Source organism: Lepidochelys olivacea, assembly GCF_965140295.1.
Source record: "Lepidochelys olivacea isolate rLepOli2 genome assembly, chromosome: 2".
Classification (NCBI taxonomy): Eukaryota; Metazoa; Chordata; order Testudines; family Cheloniidae; genus Lepidochelys; species Lepidochelys olivacea.
The window spans coordinates 71801367-71824588 of record NC_140412.1 but is presented as its reverse complement, the minus strand read 5'-3'; the positions used below and the strand labels follow the sequence as shown (position 1 = coordinate 71824588).

Here is a 23222-nt window from a genome sequence, read left to right as displayed (position 1 = left end):
TGGAAATGGCGTCTTTCAGGCTTTTCCAGAGCACAGGGTGGGTACATTTTTATAAAATGATTAGCATGTAAGGGGAACATCAAATCTGTGCCTCTCACTGTCTCTACAGCCCAAAGGCCATCAGATAGGACAAAGTCACAGACACTGGCTTTAGGAAGGTGAGGTCTTGGGAAGCCATGCAAACTCCATATGTCCATGTCAGTGCAGGTGCTTCCTCCTCAGCCCAAGGACACTATTTTGGACCAGGTAGGTCAGCTACCCTCTACAAGTAAAAGCAGGTGTCCACGCTTATGTTCTTATTATCAACCATTAGATATTGTGAAAATGAAAGCATGTGTAAAGCAGGCCACCAGACTGACCACTGTGATATATCACATCATATTTTATCCTGCACACTTCCTGCTCTACTCACTGCACTGCATCTGTTATAGTTCATCCACTGTTGGAGACATATCTGTTAGTTATCCTTGGGCAGATATCCACTGTAAATATGCTGCCAGATTTCACTAAGATATTCTGTAAACATATCTTGAAAAAATAAATGACCTTTTCTGGAGGAAATTACATTCTCTGTTTTAAACAAAGCTATCCAAGCTCAATTTTATCCCCCCCCCCCCCCCCCACACACACACACATTCTAGAAGGTCTCTCTATGGCATTAGAATGTACAGCCCTGACTTAAACATACATGCACTTACTTTGTAAGTAATCAGTTATGCCATCCAGACCACCCCTATGCCAGAATATATTTCACAATTCATTTGTGGAGTCAGAGAGAGGAAAGGTGTTATAATTGCTCTTTCTCTCCCTTTCTCACACACAGAAATGCTGATACGCACTGCAAGTGACTTTTACAAAACTGTGTAACTCAGGCATATGACATGTCTCCATAGCTGTGAATTTTGAGAATCTGTCTTTGACTGCAAGAGGCTGATTCTGACAGATGCAGCAGTGGCTGCTGACGAATACGGCAGGGTGCATGCGTGTGTAAAAACGTTCCAGAAAAAGTTTCAGAAATAAATCACACTTTGGCTGAGATAGCTGGGAGGATGGTAGTCTTGAGGAGGTGACTAATACTGCAGCAGTTATGCTGGACAGGTTGAATCTATGTATTTATCTAAAAGAGTATACAGAAGCCAGGCAACTTTATTGTACTGTTAGATCTATGCATTGTTACAGGAAGAGCTGCTAGTGCCACCAATATTAAAGGTTGCCAATACGTGCCATTAAAAGGCCTTCTTTTCAGTTGCTTACACCTTTGCCAGACTTTACCTGTTTGGGCTGAAATTTTCAGAGTGTCTGCCTCATGGTAAAGGGTCTTGGGGGGACAAATTCCACCAAAATTGTTCACCCATTTTGTGAACTGATATTAGGGAAAATATGTTGATTGCCCATATTAAAAAGTTCTTACATGGTTTCATTAAGAAACTCTAGCACCCCTATGCTTTGGAGCAGGGATTGAAATTTGGCAGGGGGTTGCCCTGGTGGCAGCCTCTTGCCATTTCTATGAAAAAAAACCACCCAAATTTGGCCAAGTTATAAGCCCTTTGAACCGTCTCAGTTCACACATGTTCAGTGAAAACTTCTTTAGTATTTTCCTGTGACCATGCAACTAAAGACTGCATCATAACGTGTGCGCAATAAAGGGCCGAATTAAGGCTGCATGGTCAACTTTAATTGTGGCATTTTCCCCACTTTTGAATGTTTAATTTTGCAATCTAATGTTCTTTTAGCATAGTTTATTGTGCGTAATATAAAATATAAGGATGATATTTTGAATAGTCCATCTCTGGAGTGTAGGAAACTGCACCACTTCTTTCTTCTGGTGTTTGATTTCATTAGAACTTCTCAATGGAATTAGCCCTGCAAGTCACACTTAACTTCTAGGAAGTGCATGATTTTATTATATCTGCATACATATGCATACACATACAGAGACACTTTTTGTGCGTGTCAGGATTAGAGACAGGCATCCTAGGAATTTAAATCTTTCATCTGCATCTTGCTCTTGTAAAGTGCAGCTACAATATTATCATCAGGGAGAAATGTCCCACACACACTGTTATGAACACTCTAGCGGGTAAATGTTAAACAGGATGCACAGTAAATTAACCACAGCACACCCATTAATGCTAATGAGCGTTCCACGGTTAATTTCCCAGGCACCATAGTGAAAATGTACCCATAAGTGTTGGTTTCAAACCTGGCTACCACACATTTAGACTAACAAGATGTACTAGAAAATGAATAGACCGTCTAACTCATGTGCCTATTTTTATTTTGGATCAGATTATTACTGACATGGACACACAAAGGCATAAGCCAAATATGACTCCAGCCCTATTCCCTATGTGGTGCAGTGGAGGCTCATGAGGTACAGGGGTGGGGGGAGGACATGAGCAGGGACTGGATGTTCCCTGCCCTCCCCAGGCTGCATTTCCCAACATGCTGGGAAATGTTGCTAGAGGGGTAGTTTTCTCTGTCCTACACACATTTCACTTCTTGCTCCTGGTGCCATGTAAATACGCCCTTAGAGACATCAACCAAGGATCCAGGCCCCCTTGTGCTAGGCTCTCTACAAGCACAAGTCACGGAGAAGTCCCTGTCCCAGAGCACTTACAAGCCAACATTATCACTACTTGTTTGAACAATGGCATATAGTAGGTAGGCAGGCTTACTAGCAAGCTTTATCAGTGCTCTTCACTTCTTATCTATGGCATCTGCTGGTGTTGTAGGCCTTGTACAGACGGCCATTCATGCATTTTTGTGTGCTGGCTTTGCACTGTGCATACATATGGTCTAGGACTAGACCACTGAACTCAGTTTCACTTACATGTATCATTCTGAAAATGTGCTACAGATTAAAACCATGTTTTAAACACACTACATTAACATTAAATCACCTTTAGTCGGAATATTAAGCAAAGTTTCATTGGGTTCAGTGGCATACTGGATGCAATGATTTACAACATAATGGGTCTATTAGAGGCATTTACATTATCAATATTTGATGTGGATTTTGATAGTATGGGCAAGTATTCTACATACAAATCCTTGAGAGTCCGCGTAAACTCTGGATTATCATTAGGGTGTCCAAAATGTTTTTCAAAGGCTAAGAGCACAGTGGCTCATGGAAAGAACAATTACAGTTTTAAGCACATTGTAGATGAAGAATCCGTGGACCTGACAGTCTGACATTAATGACTTCTGTTTTAGGATTCATTCATGCTATTAGGTCTGGCTACTGTCTGAAGTTGGGAAAATACACAAAAATTACAGCTTCCTCTTTCTTAGTAGGAGAATCATATTGACAAATGATTTGAATATAACTCTCCTTAATACTTTTTTTCTCCAAGTCACACCTGTAGTTTCAGCATTTCAGTTGCAAATAGGCTCTTGATGTACAACTGGAATTATTGTTAAAAGGTGCATTTATATCTACTGTCAATAACAAACACTTTACATGTTTTCTAAGGATCTTTCCCTTTCATTTTTAATAGAATTCCCTCTATCACATTCCTTCCAACCCCCAAGCCTCTTTCTAATTACTGAATTAAAGGAACCCCAGTATACACTGAAAAAATATAGTTTACCCTTTGTTTCCCTTAAATTAGGATGACTTAAGAAATCAGTAGTGATACAAAGAACATCATGCCAAAGTCATCTATCTCTCCCGTAACCCTTCACCCCATTGAAAACAAAAAGATAAACTATGAATCACTGCAGATTTTAACTTCATGACAGATTGGAGTGGTTGAAGCAACAGAGAACTTCCAGTTAGAGTCACATTCAAAGGAACTTTGTTAAAAGAAAGAAGAAGATAGACTTCCCATATTCACATCCACCACAACACTTATTCATTTTGTGAAATACAGAGTCAGAATTTTCACAATGCTACAGCTAACTCATAACAGGCTACTTTCTGTTACACTTTCTCATGCTGAATAGCACTTTACCATGTATGTAATCTCATTGATTATAATAAGACTACTTGCGGAATAACATGAGTAAAGGTGACAGAATGTGAGCCTGTATGAACAATGGTGGTATCAACGATTGCACTGCTGAAGGGAAAATCACAGTGTTCAACCATGTAGGGGCAATATTTTCATGGCTGAGACCAAATGTATTTATTGTATTAGAACTTACAATACTGGTAAACCAAAAGCATGGATACTACAATGTGCAGGAGGTGCTGAAGTCTAAAATTGTGAGAAAGTACATTCGGCATTACAGGGTCAATCATACACTGTCGTTGCTCTTATTAGCCTGTTTGTGGGAAGCTGGAATATAGTACCATGAGGCATATGCTGCTAGGAAGAAACTGTCTGAGAGTATAAAAAAATGCAGAAAGGTAAAGATGCCTAATATCAGGAATTCTCTTATAGGAAGCATCCACCCAGTGAGGGTTAGAGTATTTCCTATCACTACATGTTATACTACTTGATAGCAAAAGCGGAAAAAAATCTGCTGGCACTTAAAACTCGCAGTGCAGTTATCCATTTAAAACCCTATATCAGATTACCAATACCATGTGATGTCTTATATAAAGCTGGATAACATTCATATCAGTTTGTATCCAGTACAAAGCTTCTCATAAATAAATAGGGCTAGAGGCATGTTTTGATGGCAGAGGGCAGCATTCTGCTCTGTTCTCTTTGAAAGATGGCCCTGGTTTAGTAAAGATATGTTTTGTTGGCAAAAACTCTGCTATCATCTGGTTAAGTGGTGGGATGTTCAGACATGAAGCTCAAGCAAACATTTTAGCTTAATCTTGAAGGCAAGTGATTTACTTTGTAGCATTTCAAGGCTATTTATTTTACAGTGCAGCAGCTTGTTTGCCTGGAATCAGTGTGACTCACAAAATCTTGTCAAAAAGGAACATTAGGAGGAGGAAAGGGAGCCATAAAAGGAGGAATAAACATAGAATGGGAGTCAGAAAGAGACTCAGTGAAGGAATAAAATTGAACAATGAGTGGAAAAGAGAAGTAAGGAATTAAACACAAGAGAAAATGATATTGACTAGAAATATGTCATGTAAAAAAGAAACGTAACTTAGGGCACGTTGTGGAACTCTTACACACCCTGGTGAGCACTTGTCCATGGGAGCAGCCTCATAGACTTAGAGGGACTATTTGTGTAAGTGCTCATCTATGTCAGTAAGAAATGGACAGTTTAGCTCTTTAAGTGTACTCATTCTTGTTAATTACCAACTCTTTGGGGCAGAGACCATTTTTTGTTCTGCATTTGTACAGCACCAAGCACAATAGGATTTCTGGACCATGACTGGGGCTCCTAGGCACCATGGTAATACAAATAAATAATCAAATACATAATAATAATAAAGAATAATAATAACAACAATAATAATATACAGAAGACAGGAGGCAGGGAGTAGCAGATGACATAAAGCCCTGAAGCTTTATTTGATAAATGTGAATATCTAATTTCTGTGCAAAAGGTTTATGTTTTTAACCACTGCATACTTGACATTAATCAGCCATTTAATCAGCTTGTGATAAAAAAATTTTATTTTGTTCTATTTATTTCACCCTTTATTTTATATTAGAAAGTGGGCCATTTCCCACTAAGTACATTTTGAAACTCAGCCCTAATTCTTCTATCCTAACTCCTCATACAATTCAATAAGTAAGGTACTATTCAGAATAAGTGAAGCTGAATCAGGGCCCTCAAGAATAGGAAACTTGAAGCCATTCAAATATTCTGCCACTATTCAAGTGAGAGGAAGATGAAGGTAAAAAGTACAAAGTAGAGTACCATATGTACTCTCCTATTGCTATTTAAAGAAATAATAGGTTTTGTTGTTCAGCAACAGTGTTTTCTTTTTCTTTCCCCTTATACAAAGCATTTGAATGAGAGAGCGTATAAAATTGATTAGTATTTTATGCCAGTCAGTCACATAAATATCAGCCAATACCAGAATAACATAAAAATATACACTGTAACATTTGATCTATGCTTGGGCCTTTTTTTTTACACCTTCTAAATAAATAAAGCACATATAATCACAATCCCGAGAATGTTATATTAATATTTTGGTAGGGCCAGTGAAAAACCCACCAACGGAAATGTCCAAATAGCATGGTAATATTTTTCTTCTCAGATGAGTCTTTTTGGTTTCCTGTTTTCACTGTGCAAATCAAAGTTTGGCATTTTTTGTATCAGGTAATGCACACTAGAGATGTCTTCAATAGCTGTTTAGATGCACTTGGGTCAATGCAAATCTTTTCTTCAGTTTCAATTAGAAATCATCCTGATCCAAATACTCTAAACTTTGGGGATACTCTAAAACTGAAGCTGGATACATAATTGAACTTTGCCATTGACATCTATCTTTATAATAAGCTGAACTAGAATCTCAGATCCACATATTGACTTCCTGCAGGGTATATTAACATTTTGCGGCTCTGGGTCCTGTCTAGTTATAATTAGTGTTAGCTCATGCTCCCTTAGTTTTGCTTTGAAGTTTAAGTTCAAATGAACCCCGAACACGTCTCTGACTTTAACAGGATTTGCGGGAGCTCAGTATCTCACAGGCCAGATCATCAGAATCAGGCAAAAATCATTAAGTTACCTACCAAATCTTGTGAAACTTGATCTTTCATATGAGTTCAACAAGAAACAATAGTGCAGCACTATTTTGGCTGAAGTGGGAACCTGGTTCACTTCAAATCTCAGTGAACTTTTTGATGAACTTGGGTGAGAATGAAATTAAACCAGAAACCAGGCAAGCTGTATGTGGTATCTGCATTTTTTCTGGTGAACATTTCACTTTATTCCAATACACATAGTTGTTGCTTAATAGTGAAAAGTTTTTAGCAAAGTTATGATCATACAGTTATGTAGCAGTTGTGATTAAAACATGATTAAGATTCACTATAATATCTGCGATACCAGAGCTGTTGCCTATTCCAAGTATAGGGAAATACTGACGAATTTGCTGGTTAAATGTTGATTTTTAAAAAAAAATAGCAGCCATAATTTCTTTCATCCAGTTAAATTAGGCAGCTATTTAACAGTGTGCATCAACACTATACACCAGAACTGAAATTTAGCTAGGACACCAGTGCTAAAATAACTACTTTTCCAGAAAGTTCCGTGGGATCGTTAGTGACCACAGCCTTCCTGACTTGGTTTTACTTTAATTCAAAACTGCCCCTCCAGCATGAAGAATTATGTAGCATGCTGTCAGGATATTAGGCTTATCCTGAATCACAGTCGAGAATAGAGACCTACCTATCTTATCACTCTGTAGGCTTTTCTTTTAAAGTGTGGTCATCCAAGTACTGTTTTGATCCACCTTAATTCTGCTTAGTTTCTGCGAGCTGACAAGTTCAGTGATCACTATGATTGCCAGCATACAAAAAAGTGAAAGATGAAAGGTCCTAGAATGTACTCCACAAGAAAGGCAATGCCTGAACCCTCAGATGTGTTGCATATTAATTACAGTGGAGTTATTTTCATTTGCAGATTTCCAGTTCTCTTTTTATGGAAACACCTCCCAAAATAATGAAGAATCCCTGAAAATGTGAAATCTGGACAAGACTACATTTTTATTGAACTGAGAGTGCTTCTGGTTGGCTAGTGAGAAAGTAATAATTCACTAGAAAATGGAAAATATTTATAGTCTAGAACATGGCTTAGCTCCACTGCAGATTTTGAAACCCAGAATCTATCCTATCACAATACTCTCAAACATTCCTCCTTCTATTGAACTAGTAGGTTTTAGTCTACCTGCACATGTGAAGCCATATCAGCTCTGAGAATGTATATTCCATGTGAACTGTAATGCCTGGCACCATGAAGCTAAGCAAACTTGAGGGGCGTTTATGTGGAGCATCTTCAATAGCATACCTTGCATCAACTATTGTGTAGAGTGTAAGGGCGGCATGGCTATGACCAGATCCTACAGATATAGCTGTCTAGTGGGTCACTTCTATTTCTGCTCTCATGCAGTTTGGGCAAGCTGGTTAAAATGTCAAAAATGACATTGATATCACTGATCATTGTAGAACAAGGATACAATTATGGGCCATTGAGTTTAAACAACTCAAGTTTGCAATGTGCAAGTGCCACATTCTTTTAATGCTTATCTAGACTAGAACAGCAGCTGAGAAGACTACTTTTTCACATACCAGGTCAGCCTGCATAGCAGCCGGCAAGTGATCTGAGAAAATATGTGATGATATCAGAGCCATGTTGAGAGAGATGTTAGAACCATCACATAGAAAATTCAGCTAGAAAGGGATTTAATAGCATCTGCTCTCAATTATCTTGTGGATCTCCTGCAGACCATTCTAAAAATATACCTCCAAAATTTAAACCTAAATTAGACAGACTATTTAATTAACCAGGAAAGGCGAGAGCCCAATGGAAGAAAGAAACTTGACAATCATATCACACTGAAGTTTTGAAATTTCAGTCATGTCTTTTGAAATTAGGACCGGGATTCTTCATTCCATGTGTAGGCACCTAAATAGTCCCCTAATTTTCAAAAGAGCTGAGCATTCAACAGCCTCTAGGAAGAAGCTGGGTACTCAGAATCTTTAGAAAATTAAGCCACTATTTAGGTGCCTATATATAGAATGAAGAACCTAATTTTAGACACCCAGTTTTTAAAATTTTGGCCTAAGCTTCCTCAGTCCTATTAATCCTGTCTCAAGTGTAGAGATGGACTTCACTAGAGGATCTCTTGATGTCTCCTTCAGCCCTGCATTTCTATAAATCTATAGTCATCTATTCGGAATGATAAAATTGGAGCAGCTATTATTTTTACCTCTGACCAAAAAAGCCTCAAGTCTCAGGAGTTTTCATATTTCCAGGGAGAGCAAAAAAAAAAGGCTGAAGTATGTCTTTTTCCATGACTGTCATGGTACTATATCTTAAAAATACTCCCTCCTTTTCCCCTGCGTTAGATTACTATATAGAGTCCTGATCCAGATAATTTTATGTTGATAATAGTCACTTGCCTATCCACAGAATGGTTGCAATGTGCTATTCTACATAAATGAACATTCTTCTTGGGTGTGGGTTACAACACAACACAACACATTGGACAATGTGTCCATGGTGTCAGATTCCAGTTGGATCATATATTACCTTAGCCCTTCTGTTAGGTCTGTCTTTCACAGGAGATTGTTCTCCTTTCCACAGACCATTCTATTTTTATGAGGATTCTTCTTCACTGTTCTTCCTTTTCATCCTGTTGCATTTTCGCTCCCAGGTAAACCAAGCTCTAGTTCATTATCCTTAGAATAACATCTCTTTAGGATACTCAAAATGGTGATTTCCTCAGGAGGGTGATAACATGAACAGAGGATGCATACTCTTGTCAGTTAGAGTGTCAGTATTCACAGGAGATCTGTTCTCTGGGAAGCACAGAACATTTAAATGGATAAATACTTTTTATAGAAGGTATTTTAAAAAGGGTTTTATTGCTAGATATGATCGTACTTTAGTGAACCAGAGCAGGGGTCTGTGAGCCTGATTTTGAGAATTTTATTCCAAGATCCCCCTGTGACCATGGGGAAGATAGATAAGCATTCCATAGCTCAGTTTATACATCTGTAAAATAGGTATAAAATACATCACAGAGATAATGCAATGATTGTAATGTAATTAATGTTTGTAATGTGCTTTGATGTCCTCGAATGAAATACTACTACATAGTGCTTTGAGATCCCCAGTTAGGAGATATGGAGCAGTAAAAAATGGTATTACATTATTTATTATCTTTCACTTTAAAACTTGAAAATTAAAGCGTCTACGGGTTTTCTCCTCTTCCGCTAGGTTATTATTGATTTTGCTGTTCTACTGTTGCAGAAGGCAATACTTCTTGTTTAGTAGTAATCTGGCCCTGTCATAGCACCATCACACAGCACTGAGGAAGTCAGCAGGAATGGAATGTGCTGCACAGTTCTAGGATGCCAGCCACGCACTAGTAAGCTGCCAGGCCCAATACTCCATTTATTGCTTCTCTGTTTAATAAAGGGACATTGCTTGTTAACTAACTGCTTCTGCTCCCAGCACGGTGGGAGCTCAGGTAGAGTGGACCCACAGTGAATTTCAAAGCAGTTACATCCAAATGTTATTAATTTTTATAAGGCTTCTTCGTATTAGCAAATATGTTTATAAATTGGTTCAAACAATTAAGCTCACAAAACAGTGAGTGGAGTAGGGAGGAAAATAATGTATGTATTTTAAGCATTCTAGTTGGTAAACTAGTCCACATGCTCTTAAAAAAAAGGATTAGGTTTAGTAACCGAGAATCTGGCTTCCATCAGAGATGATGGTTTACAGGTAGACTGAGTACAAAGAGAGGTCCATTAGACTCCGAGGACACAGCAATGGAACAGTGGAAGCAGACAGGAAGCCTGCACTAATAAATATGCCCACTGGGCCAGTGCCACTGCCTAGCATGGCATAGATACATACAGCAGGATTATACAGTAAATGGGGCAAACACAGTCCAGTCCATCTGTCATAAACATTAGGTCCAAAGGCCACAGGTGCAGATTGCACTAAAATGTAAAAATTACACCCAGACAGAGACTACTTCATATAACAGGGAGGGGGGGGGGAAAGAGAGGAGAAAAAAACCACAACAGTGATTTGTTTCCAATCAATAAATGTTCTCGGAACTGCCTTGTGTGTCCTTGGCAGTCACTGTCTCTTCCTTTCTCTCAGTCATTTTACATGTATAATGTATACTGTATTTTTCAAAAGTGCCCAGAATATTCAAGATAGTTTTTTTCCTCAAATAAATTTGGCCACATCAGCTTGATAATTTGGAAAAGGTAGACAGATTTGAAGAAAGAGTCATTTCTCCACTCCGTTTCAGACATGCCCAGTATGGTGAGAATACAATATACATCTGCTCAGCTATGGAATCACTTTCAGATGTCATGGTATATGCAGCTGGAACGGTGCTCAAATAACGAACAGCCAAATGAGAGAGTTAGCCGAAATTTATCTATCTCCAGAAGTCCAGATAAAAGGCATCGAAATGTGGGTGCAGTAAGTACTATGCATGTACAAATAGCTTCTGCTTGTTTACAGTCTTCAGCTGCACTTCCAACTGATTTCTCATGCTAAGGTATTCCTCCACAGTATCTCCTGCAGAATAAGCTACATAACACTGGCTGCATGCTCAAGAAAAACATATTCAAAAAGGATAAAAAATGTCATCATTTTCTCATGTCAGAATCATAATATCTCTCTGAATAGGGGGTTTTACCGCTCGCTATCAAATCTAACTGAAGTACTCAGAGAAATGTTGAAGTTTTTCCTTGTCCTTTTGTCCTTTCCTAGACATTCTTTGATGTAATAGGTTAAATTTATATAAACACTTTTCTAGGTGTCTGTTTGTTTGTTTGTTTCAGTTACAGATGCCATCTCTTTCACAAAACCCTAAGAGAAAAGTCCTACGGAACACAACAGAAAGTTATAACTCTTCTAGAGTTTTTTGAGTCATTCAACAGAATTTAGTATAGAGTTTTATCCCAGCTATAGAATTATGCTGGTTTAACAAACAAATTCACATACCATTTGCTATTTAATCATACGGAATTTCTACAGAACCCTAATATATTTCAAAAACTCTTTTGGTTTCTCCCATATTAAATCTTGTAGGTCTTTCCAATGAGAGAAAACAAACTCTACCCACCCTTCCCCTTTTATCCAGGAAATCATTAGTTGTTCCCTATACGATGAGTGAAATCGTGAAAGGACCCCCCTCAATTACTTGCCAACAGATTACTAATGGAAATGAAGAGGAATAGGATGTACAGAGTTTAATTTTTCTACTGTGGCAGATTCCCTTGATATATTCTCTTGCAATTGGGTAGCAAAGACCGAGTGGGGTGAAGTAGGTAATGATTATATGTTTCCTTCTCTTAACTGAACACCCTCAAAAACCTTAAAGATTAAATATTACAGAAAACAAATCACTGTATTTTTATTTAAAAACAACAACAAAGAAACATTTGAAGAATCCAGAGGTTCCTGTAGTTTAAGTCTCCTGAAACTATAAGAGGTATAGATAGCAGGAGTTGGAGTGGCCTGAACAAGTTGAGCAGCCCTTCACGAGGGGAGTGGAAGTATTCACCTCATTTGCCCAAGAGCTCAGAGACAGAGGAACAAATGTGGCCTCTTTGATAGAGGCTTTTCTTTCTTATGGACCCATCAATGTGTCTGATACTTGGGGACTCCAGTTGTAAGTTGCCTCCTCCAGTGCCTAAAACCCTGTACCACAGCAGCTCCTCGTCTCTCATGATTTGACACTGCAATGTCTCCCAGTGCCTCTGTAGAAACCACTTGTCCTCTCTATGTTCCTAGTTCCTGTTATCCAAAGTGCACTCCCACTTGACAAAAACAGCTGCCCAGCAGCAAGCCATATCTCCTGCTTTATCCACCCTGTGGATAAATACAGCAGTAAGGACCTCTCCAGGATCACCTTGATGCTGCTGCTATGGCTGTGCCTCACCTCCCCCTTGGCTGACATTTCATTTTGCTCATCTCTCCTCCCACCAACTTCTCAGTGACACTGGAAGTGAGGCTTATGACTTTCCTCCCTGACAGCATCCCACTCCTATTATGCTAGTGGGTGATCATGCAGCTGCAGGAGCATGTACATGGCCCTCTACCATGTGTAGAAGAGATTCCAAAATATAGTTGCACTGGGTATTGTTCCCCCGGCCTCAATGCCTGTCCACATGGAGGAACATTAGAACATGTGCAAATATCTCCAGCAGATACCATGTCTCCAACTAAAAGACTTCACTGCTATTCCCTAAGCTTCACTCCTACACCCTGCCTTCTCTTCTCCTCCTCACTGCTGCTTATGTATTTATGTATTTATTCTGTATGAGAAAACTACGGACTTAAAAGTATACAACTAATCTCTCCTGGCCTCTATCATCCTCGCTCCCAAACCCAGATGAGCACTGCCTGCACACATTCACCAGTTCGTCCCCAAATGCCAATAGTCACATGAATAAAAACCTTTCCCCAAACAAAAAGCAGTTCACACAAATTTTCATGAGAGAGAACAAAAAGTGGATGCAAACAGGATCAGATAAACACATGGTTCAGAATTCTACCGCTTCCCTCCTATTATTTACGTAGCTCTCCTAGCTAAACATCTGTACTCACAATTTTTCCAACATAAATGTGCAGCCCCAAGAGGTTCAGACACTTTGGATAAGTATCCAGTTAACACCTGTGATGAAGTGGGAGCATTCTGCACTATTTTATGAGGCCTATGTGTGCCTCAGTTTTCCCTGTACATTGCATGGCTACCTAATGGGGGGGGGAAAGGACTCATTTGCTCTCAAGGAAGGCTGAAAGACTTACGTGTGCGTGTGTCAACTAACTGCCTGAGTGGAGTGAATGTGTCATTGAAAAAGACTGGCCGAGGCCAAACCGTATCAATGAAAATCTGAGAAGACAATGGAAAGCCCACTCACCAGGACATTGACATCTATCAGCCAATGACCCAGAAGGAGGAGAGGATTTCCCCACCTCTCAGTAGGGAAGCTGGGAAAAGAACAAAGGACTGGGAATTGTGAGGTGGTGGGGATTCCAGTTGGTTTCTGGAAGAAGCTTAGAGTTCTTTCACCTGGTAACAGTCTAAGGAAGGAAGTTGGAGAGAGAGAGACAGAGCACCTGAAAATGGAGTTCACTGCAGTCTGGCTGGTGCTCTGGGCTGACCAGAATGGACTGTGGTTTAATTTTCATTTCTCTCTGCTAACCTAACAACTCCCTATGCTGTGTTAGAGTTGACTAAGAAACTCTATTGCTTTGAAAACGCTGCTTGAGTGTCACTGTAAATATTTGGTGAGGTGCATTAATTCCCAAAGACTCTACCAGGAGAATGTCTCAGTTCAACACACAGAACAGAGCTCATAGCGTGAAGCAGGAGTGCTGAAGCCCCAGAAGCTCACTCTCAGGAGGCAGTGAGGCCGTGTGGCCTACTCTGAAGGAAGAGTGAAACCCTTTGGGGTCTGGCACATCAAAGAGGTTCCTCCGAGAACTGTTCCAAAGTTGTGGGCGTAGCCCCGACCCTGTGGATCTGCGACAACACCCAAACTCCAACTTTTCAGATTTGATCATCACAGTATTGGAACAACAGTTTGACTTTACCTGTCTTATGTGGCCGCAAGCCTGATGCCTACGCACAAGTGATTGAACCACTCTTACAACATTTAGGTTTCTCAGAACCTGATCCATGCTGGTGAAAGGGAAAGAATGCCTCACCTCAGCATTGGCTATGGAGAAATTATGCATGTGTTAGAAAGGGATGCCTTGGACAACTCCAACCAGTGCTCCCGCAATGCAACTCTGCCAGCTAATGGGGAATAGAGCCACTGGCCTGCCCCTGTCCCTGCTTGGCATATAGCTAACTCCTACCTTATTTCCCTTCCATGCACCTAGATAAATTATAGCTGCTATGTCATAGGTATGTCTCTTCCTTCAAGACCAGCCATAATTTGAACCTCCCTCTTCATTGTTTTACATGTAAGATATATCCAGTTCCATACATTCATATGAAGTCCTCTTATTCTTTCACCAAGGGTTTCCTTTATTTGCAGTGCTGAGAGGCATCTCAATTACACAGCTCCAATTCAAAAAACAACACACTAGCACAATTGTTAACTCTTCCAAAGAAATCGATGTGGTTAAACACTTTTGTGGTGGCAGTGATGTGCCCTCAGTTGTGAAGATGTGCCCTCATAGTCTATTCAGTCTATGCACCAAAGAGTGTGCATTGCATAACTTTACTGGGATTGTTTACAAGCCCATTACCATTACAGATACTGCTGCACAGGATCTATAATTACATTTATGCCTCATGAGCAAGCTGATGGAAAGAAACATTTGCTTAAGGGTCCAATCAATGAACGCAGAGCTTACACTGGTCTTTATTTTATACAAGCATACTGCTTATTACTTTGGAGCATTCATTATAATTATTGGACTATGCTAGCAGAACTATATAGCAGAGGACTCTTGAGCCTCTGATTCTCTATTCTGGTTATGATTTAGCATACAAACCCATATGCTCTTGTGCCTAGACAGTGCAACACACATGACTCTCAAACCAAGGGCCCATCGTTACTATTTTTGAGATTAATCCAGTCTGAAGCCCCTGAACTGCAAAGGATCGATTCTTCCTGCCAATATATGGCACCAATCATCTCTGTCTGGGATGATATAGTTGGCGTTGGTCCTGCTTTGAGGAGGGGGTTGGATTAGATGACCTCTTGGGGTCTCTTCCAACCCTAATCTTCTATGATTCTACCACATACAGTGTCTTAGTAAACCTTCTCTTGCAACACAAATGCAGCCGTCAATTTTCCAGCATACAGTATGTGATAGACCCTCCATGTATCAGAAAGCTGGACCAAGTCCTGTAACTGCAGACTTGACTATGTTGTTTTTCTTAAATGGAACATAAAATACCTCTGGGTTGACAACTTGGGTGCCAAGTTTCAGCCACTGAGTTTTTGAAACGTTTTCAAGCAGGTGCAGATACCACCTGGCACAATGTAAAGGAGCACAATAGGAATGCCTAGATAGATTAGACTGATAGAAATGATACAGCATCCTCACTGTGAACATACTGCTTATTGTAGTATAAATATTGTCAAGCTATTTGCATATTCAGAGACAGTGACAAAACATGTTTGCATCCTGGCCATCACAATCAGAATTCTTCAATACTGTCACAAGCTGAGGCTGACTGTGGTGAATTTCATTGTACTCTTACCAGCCAGTAGTGGCTGGAACACGATTATTAAGGGCTTGATCCTGCAAGCTGCTAAGCACCCTCAACTCCCATTCAGTCAGCACCTCCCAAGATCAAGACCTAATGGCCCATAATACTTAGTCCTGCCATGAGTGCAGGGGACCGGCTAGATGACCTCTCAAGGTCCCTTCCAGTCCTATGATTCTATGATCCTTCTCCTCCATTGTCTATCCTTTTATGCCACCTTTCCCTTCCCCTACCCTGCCCAAAAAATTCACATGACACTCCTTGCATTAGAATCATGTTCCATTTACTCTGAGTTAAGAACCAGTCACAGCAGAGTCTGTGAGTTGCAGAGTATCTCAATCTACATGAACTTTTAGTGTTCAGAACCTTGCAGGGTGCCTTAGGCCTTACAATTAACACCTTGTTCTATTTTGTAATTTCCTAGGTATAGTTCACCCCCTGCATTACAAATATAAATCAAATACTTTTTATGTTCTCCATCACAGTCTTTCCTCCCACCTAAAACACACACAGGAAAACTTCTCCACAGTCACATAATTGGGCCACCGTTACTGGATAATTCTTTTACTTGTGGAACCATTTGTTCTGCTATCACTCAATGTACAAATGATTTTTAAACAGATGCAGAAATAAAACAGATTATTCAAATCAGATTATTTGATTTCAAAAATACAAAATTAGATAGATAGATAGATAGATAGATATAGACAAGGTTTTCTGATTTATCATTAACTTTGTTGTAATTAAATTGCCTTTAAAATAATAGGTGTATGCAAATATGGGATATGTTGTAAAAATACAATTGTTAAAAAATGAGATTTCCTCAGAAATAACTTAAATGTGTTGTAAATATAGAAATATTTATTTATATGCACTGGAAAAACTGAATTCATATTTGTTTTGGTCAGCGTTAAGGCTGCTATATGAATTTTGATTTCTTACCCATACTTATGTGTGTGAGCATTGCCTGAAGCTTTATGTATGAAAAGTGAAGCAGTTTTCAGTTTTTGTGAGAGAACCATAATTCAGCATTTCTTTTATTTCTAGAGTTGGTGTTAGTTAGGAAAGGAGGTCAACAACCTCAATGCACCAAATTGATTTAGTTTTTTTTCCAGAGCTACCATATATATTTACAGGACACTGAGAAAGGGTGAGGAAATAAATTAAAATAATAAAAAATTGCAAAGATTGTTCAAGCTACACAGGGAGAAAAGATATAACACTGGAATAAGTTTCCAACAGCTCTCAGGGGAATGGGAGAAATATCTATACTGAAATTAAATAAATCAAATAAACTACTGTATTTAGTGAAAAGCACCATTTCCTATCCCACATAAGTACAGTAAACAAGTGACTGTACTACGAAATGCACTCCTCTGAAATAGCGGGGCCACCAGAAATAAAATGGCTAATACGATGTTTTCTTGTGTAACATGGGATATAATTTATTTTTCAGTTATTTTTGCACTCTGTGGATTGATGCCCTGAATACAAGAAGGGGAAAACCTTAATTAACTCAGTTGGTCCAAACCCCGGCATGTCCTTGACTACATGCAGGGGTCTACATACTGAAAATACCTTGATTACTGACCACCAACGGCTGAATCAGGTCTAGTCCCAACTGTAGACAAAGCCAAAGTGTACAGTACATGTTAAAAAACACATCATTCCAATATTTAAAAAATAATTTATTCCCTATTGGGCAATGCACAAAGGCCAAAGATTATTCCCCTTAACGTATTCAAGATGAGATACTAAAATACATAATCGTCTGAATGTGGGGCTATTGGATAGCCCAACAATGCACACCTGCTTGACAGGGAAGCGTTTTAAGAAATGGCAAGGACTCACAGAAGTTAGAAAGGGAAGAAATAGTGAGATCATAGAGTTAATACACCTATAAGTATGTGATAGACAATAGTACCCCAATCAAAGAAATAGCAAATATTAATCTGGTAACAGAGTACAACTTTTGGTGATAACAGAACCCTTCTGTTCCTTAATCAATTACAATTTAAAAGTAATTTGCTGTATAGGGTATGCATACAGATAAGAATGGCAAACTCTTAATATGATATATATATATATATATATATATATATATATATATATATATATATATATATATATATATATGGTCGAAGCACACCTATCCATTGATATTATTTTGGTCACTGAATTTTAGGGGTTTTATACTCCATCTGCTACAGAAAAGGCAGACCAGGTGTTTATGCAATTTGGCTTATAAATAAAATTCACTGAAGCAACACAAACAGTTGGACCTCTACATTTTAGGACTTGAGAGCTAAAGAAAGAGACATTTAAAAAGAAAAGAAGAATGACCCTAGTTTCAACCTTTGTGGTACTTTTTGAGAAATATATTTGGTCAGAGAAAAAGCTGAAACAGCTAGTAAAAATAAATGATCACCAGACTATAAATGTATTTTTGCAAAATTGTTCATACCTTTTACTCCCATGTATAAATGCACAGAAGCATGCAAAAGACAGGAAAATATTACATATCTGAATGATCTTGAGAACAGAAGTTTAGTTAGGGAAGAAAGGTATTTTTGGGTTTGGGTTTGTTTTGTTCAAACTTAGTTTTTCTAAATACAGCCAAAATAAGGGGTGGGAGTGGAGGAACTAGGGGAATCTTCATTAGAAAGCTTTTCTCCATACATTTGTGATACATTAAGAGTAATTTATGTTTATATAGAGAAAAGCTAAGTTGTTAATTGAAGGTCCACTTAAATCTAGGTATTATGTGAGATTTCATGGCCCAAACAGATTTCAATATTCTTGGTTAACATTCCAGTCTGCAGAACACAGAGGATTTAATAAGAAAAGGAGTACTTGTGGCACCTTAGAGACTAACAAATTTATTTGAGCACTGTATTTTCCACTGGATGCGTCCGATGAAGTGAGCTGTAGCTCACGAAAGCTTATGCTAAAATAAATTGGTTAGTCTCTAAGGTGCCACAAGTCCTCCTTTTCTTTTTGCGAATACAGACTAACACGGCTGCTACTCTGAAACCAGAGGATTTAATGCTCATTTACATGCACTTGTGCCCTCCTTAGAGAAGGATATTGACTGTTTCCAAGATGATTGTTTCTTTTCACGAAGAAAAGGTGTTAAACAACCATGGGAGAACTCCTGGCCACACTGAAGTCAATGGCAAAGCTTCTACTGACTTCAGTGGGGCTAGGATTTCACCCAGTGTGTTTAAGGGGACAGTCTGCATAACAAAGTTGACTTGTCATACTGGACTGACCACTGGAATCTAGTGAAAAGAATAGGAGGACTTGTGGCACCTAAGAGACTAACAAATTTATTTGAGCACCTCTAAGGTGCCACAAGTCCTCCTATTCTTTTTGCGGATACAGACTAACATGGCTGCTACTCTGAAACCTGGAATCTAGTGGTATCTAATATCTTTCATTGTGCTGTGGCCTTTACATAGGTCACAAGGTGACACATTGGGAGGCAACCCACACACAAAAAAGGTCAATTGTGCAATTATCACTGGTGCCCCATAAGCAACCAGCGTAAGCCATAAATTCAATTGTTGAAATCTCTTGTAAAGTTTGCAGGTAATCCCTCTCCAATGACAGCCTGTCAGACAGTAGAGCTTTTCACATGAGTAGGTCATCTGTTGTTAACGGTGTGTAACAAAAAAGTGCACCAGAATGAGTTACAAAGTTCATAAGTACTTGTGCCTGCAACCATCTTTTGACAAAACAAAACAAAAACCCCTGCTAAGATAACTTACGAAGTCAAAATGCATGGAATATTTTACCTCACCAAATGCAGTCTCCAAAATCCAATTAAGCATTATACAGTTTTGATCATAGGACCATAGGCCAAAGTTCAGTTTAGGATGCCTGAAACTATCACCTAAATCCACATGTAGGTACATAAGTAAAAATATCATGGTTTTCAGAGGTGCTGAGTACCGAATACTCTCACCCAAATCAATGGAAAGTGATAGCACTTAGTACATCACAGGATCACACTATTTATTAGTATGGGTAGAATTTGCAAAAGTGTTCAGTGTTAGCATAGCTCTGGACCCCTGAAGTCAATGGTAAACTTCCCCATGGCAACACTCTCACTGACTGCATGGAGTGCAGAGTTAGACCAATGCTGAGCCAGAGTGCTTCTGAAAATCCCACCTTTTTGAGGGGGCACTTCCTTCCAGAGTTCTCTTTTTATCCCTCTTTGTTTATATTTGTACAATTTCTTTGAGAATCACAAAGTACAACTTATAGCAAACTGCTTTTCAAAAAGCTTACTAAAAATAACAAAGAAACAAAACAGGCAACATGTGGGTGGCACTTTCTAGATCTATAGAAAGCAGCTTCAACAAAAGTCCTTCAGAAATGAACTTTTATGTGGCTACTGTACATTGCAGGATCTTTGCACATACAAAGCCTTTGTTAGAATTGGAGGATTCTCTTTCCTTACTTTAGATCATTAAAGGAAACCATGAGCAAAGAACAGCTTGAAAAAGTGATACTAAACATACTTTGATTTTACATACTGAATTTTAAGAACATTGTTCAATCTTGCTTATCCAAATTCTCTGCTACTTGAAACAGGATCATGACCCCTATTCATTAATTTAATTGAAAATGTCATGTATTATCTGAAACCTTGATTCTGTAGAATTATTTTATGCCTCCCACCATCACCCTGCAAGACAGTCAGCTAACTGAGGTTATATTAAGAACAGGTTAGACAAATATCTGGCAGGGATGGTCTAAGTATAGTTAATCCTGCCTCAGTGCAGGGGGATGGACTAGTGATCTCCTGAGATCCCTTCCAGCCCTACATTTCTATGATTTCTATACTTTATCAGCAAAAAAGTTTGTAAAAAAGAATTATATGCTGGCCCCTAAAATAATCCCACAAAATAATAAATCTAGTGCCTCATTGCAAGCTGTCCTGTGCTATAATACACATGCCATTGTTACTCCTTAAAAAACTTTATTTAAGTGTTCTGTCTTTATTACATTATCCTCCAAGTATTTTGAATCTACCTTGGTGGAGAAGACAGAAACATTTAGTTTAAGTTATTTTCTTTTAACAGATTTTTAAAGAGTTACAGCTGGAGACTAGACATGGAGTATAAAACACTGTGTTTTACTATCTAGCAGCAATACTTCCATTTCAGCACTCTGCACTGACCTCTACTGGTTTATCCACTGTAAGCTCCAAAAATATTAAACCAGCCAAATTTAGCCTATTATTGCTGAACTTTTTACCTCTGTTCAGATTTAAGTTTGATAAAAGAACTGGCTGTAGCATAACAGCATGTATTAGTCATCACACATCCGAGGAAAGAAATGTAAGAGGAAGTAGAGTTTTAAACCATTTGTAATGCAGTTATTTTTATGGTGGATGAGAGACTACTAAAGCAAAGAGATTAAAACCAAATCTAATAACACTCCAATTACAGTTGGTATAAAGGTATTAACAACACAAACTTCCATGATACTATTTTGATTGTATTTAAGTGTGGTTTATTTATTGGCAACAATTTCTTGTTCATCTTTACTATCTGGTATGTTGTATCCACCAGCTGTCTCTCATCTCATCTCATATACATTGTAAGCATTTTGGTTTTTTGAGGCATAGACCACCTTTTTCTTATGTTTTTGTACAACGCCAAGCACCGCAGGACCCTGATCCATGATTATATATTCATTGTCTGCAATCATTCATATTTGACAGATTTCCATTTTACATAACACATTCGTCTCCAGGATCCTCTTCTGCTGAATTGTTTGCTCTAACTAGAATGGAGCTGGCAACTTTACTATCTGCCCTTATCCACAACACACCAGTGGATCAAAGTTCAGCAGCAAGTCTGATGTTATAAAAGTACCACTAGAAATGCTCTATCAAATCAAAGTCATTAACATGTCCCATTGAAAGCAGTGATGTGGTTACTTCAGCCTTCTTACTACTCATGATTTATCACTGGTCTGCTTATTCAGTCTCTCAGCTATATTTAGACCTTTGTGCTTTACAGTAAAAAACAACCCAAGTTCAGAATAAGTAAACTAGCAAACTTTTCCATGCTCATTTACCACAAAAAACATTTTCAATGTCTGCGACACTAATGCTGCGAAACTTTCCAATTTTCTAAGGCTATTTTTAGACTTCTTTGTTATATAAGTCTTCAGCTATGAATAATAGTTTTATGACTCATGAGAACTTTATTTTCGCACACTGCTCCCCAGCCAATCTATCAATGAGCCTAAGAGAGCTGGGTTTTTTTTAAGTCACCTGTGTTTGCTGGGAAAAAAAGTTCAGTGCAAGTATTGTGAAGTCTTGTTCTGTCTGTGTATAGAAAAAAGTCCAGTGCACATTGTGAATATGTTTGGGGCCTCATATAAAGGCAAGCAAAATGACCATTTGAAATTCTCAAGATCATGCCTACCTATTTGGTTTCTTATATGTAACAATAGATGCAGTTTTCCTCTGTTCACACTTTTTAGATCCTAAACACAAATGGATAATCCAGATTGTTAGCAAAATCTAAAAAGAAATCCCATACTGTACAACTAAACATTTCAGCGACTTTAGCACTATTTATATGAAAACTATTTTCCCCTTAACTTTTTACATATCTGAATTTATCTCTAATCTTTGCTTTTTTCCTGCTTATCTTATCTGAATCTAGCATCATCAGATACTATGGTGATGAATGCTTTAGAAATGGCTGCAACAAATAACAAAATCAATAAGATTCAGCAACAGTCCGCACTTTCCTCTGAATTCAGAAGAAAGGCAACTGACTTCCTTTGCAGTTAATATCAGTGTTGCTCCTTGAGTGACCAGCAGAGGGAGAAAAGGGGGTGTTCATACAGAGGGTAAACACTTGGGAGGTTAATTCCCCAGGATGATTTGCCCTGGATCCAAATTAGTCCAGGTAGTGTCAAAACTACAAGTCTTGGTTCCATAGCAAAATGTGTGGTGCTGACATCCTGTACATGATTTTACTTAGTCAAAGCACTGCAGTCAATTCTCTCTCTCTTACCTTTACCTGGTGACCTTGTACAGTTGCCCAATAGGTCATTGTCTTCTAGTTTTGTTGTTTTTTCCACAGCTTTGATTCTTGCACTGCTGTTTTTGAGACTTTTACAAACAACTGGGTCCAATTTCCTTATTCTTTTCTAAAATTGCAAACAAAATATATTGGAGTTTTACCATAAGTATTAGGTCTTTTAGCAACTATATTATAATAATGAGACTTGCAAATCAGTATCTTTTCTCTTGAAGCATGGAAGTACAGAATCTACTTATGATAGATTATAACTCACAAACAAACTAAATACATTGCTTCTTCTGTACAGTATGTTGACTTGATTGCAGTAAAACCATCCTCTTCTCATGAAACGTTTTGAAACAATATTTTCT

At 38.5% G+C, this 23222-nt stretch overlaps 1 protein-coding gene across 1 annotated transcript in view; it reads right to left on the bottom strand.

The window, feature by feature from the left end:
• ST18 (ST18 C2H2C-type zinc finger transcription factor) overlaps positions 1 to 22898 on the bottom strand; it is a 201344-nt gene extending 178446 nt beyond the window's left edge. The window contains exon 1 of the mRNA XM_084620818.1: positions 22843 to 22898. The gene's annotated coding sequence lies outside the window, so the exon portion shown is untranslated. The remainder of the gene's footprint in view (positions 1 to 22842) is intronic.
• Between the last annotated feature and the right edge of the window lie 324 nt (positions 22899 to 23222).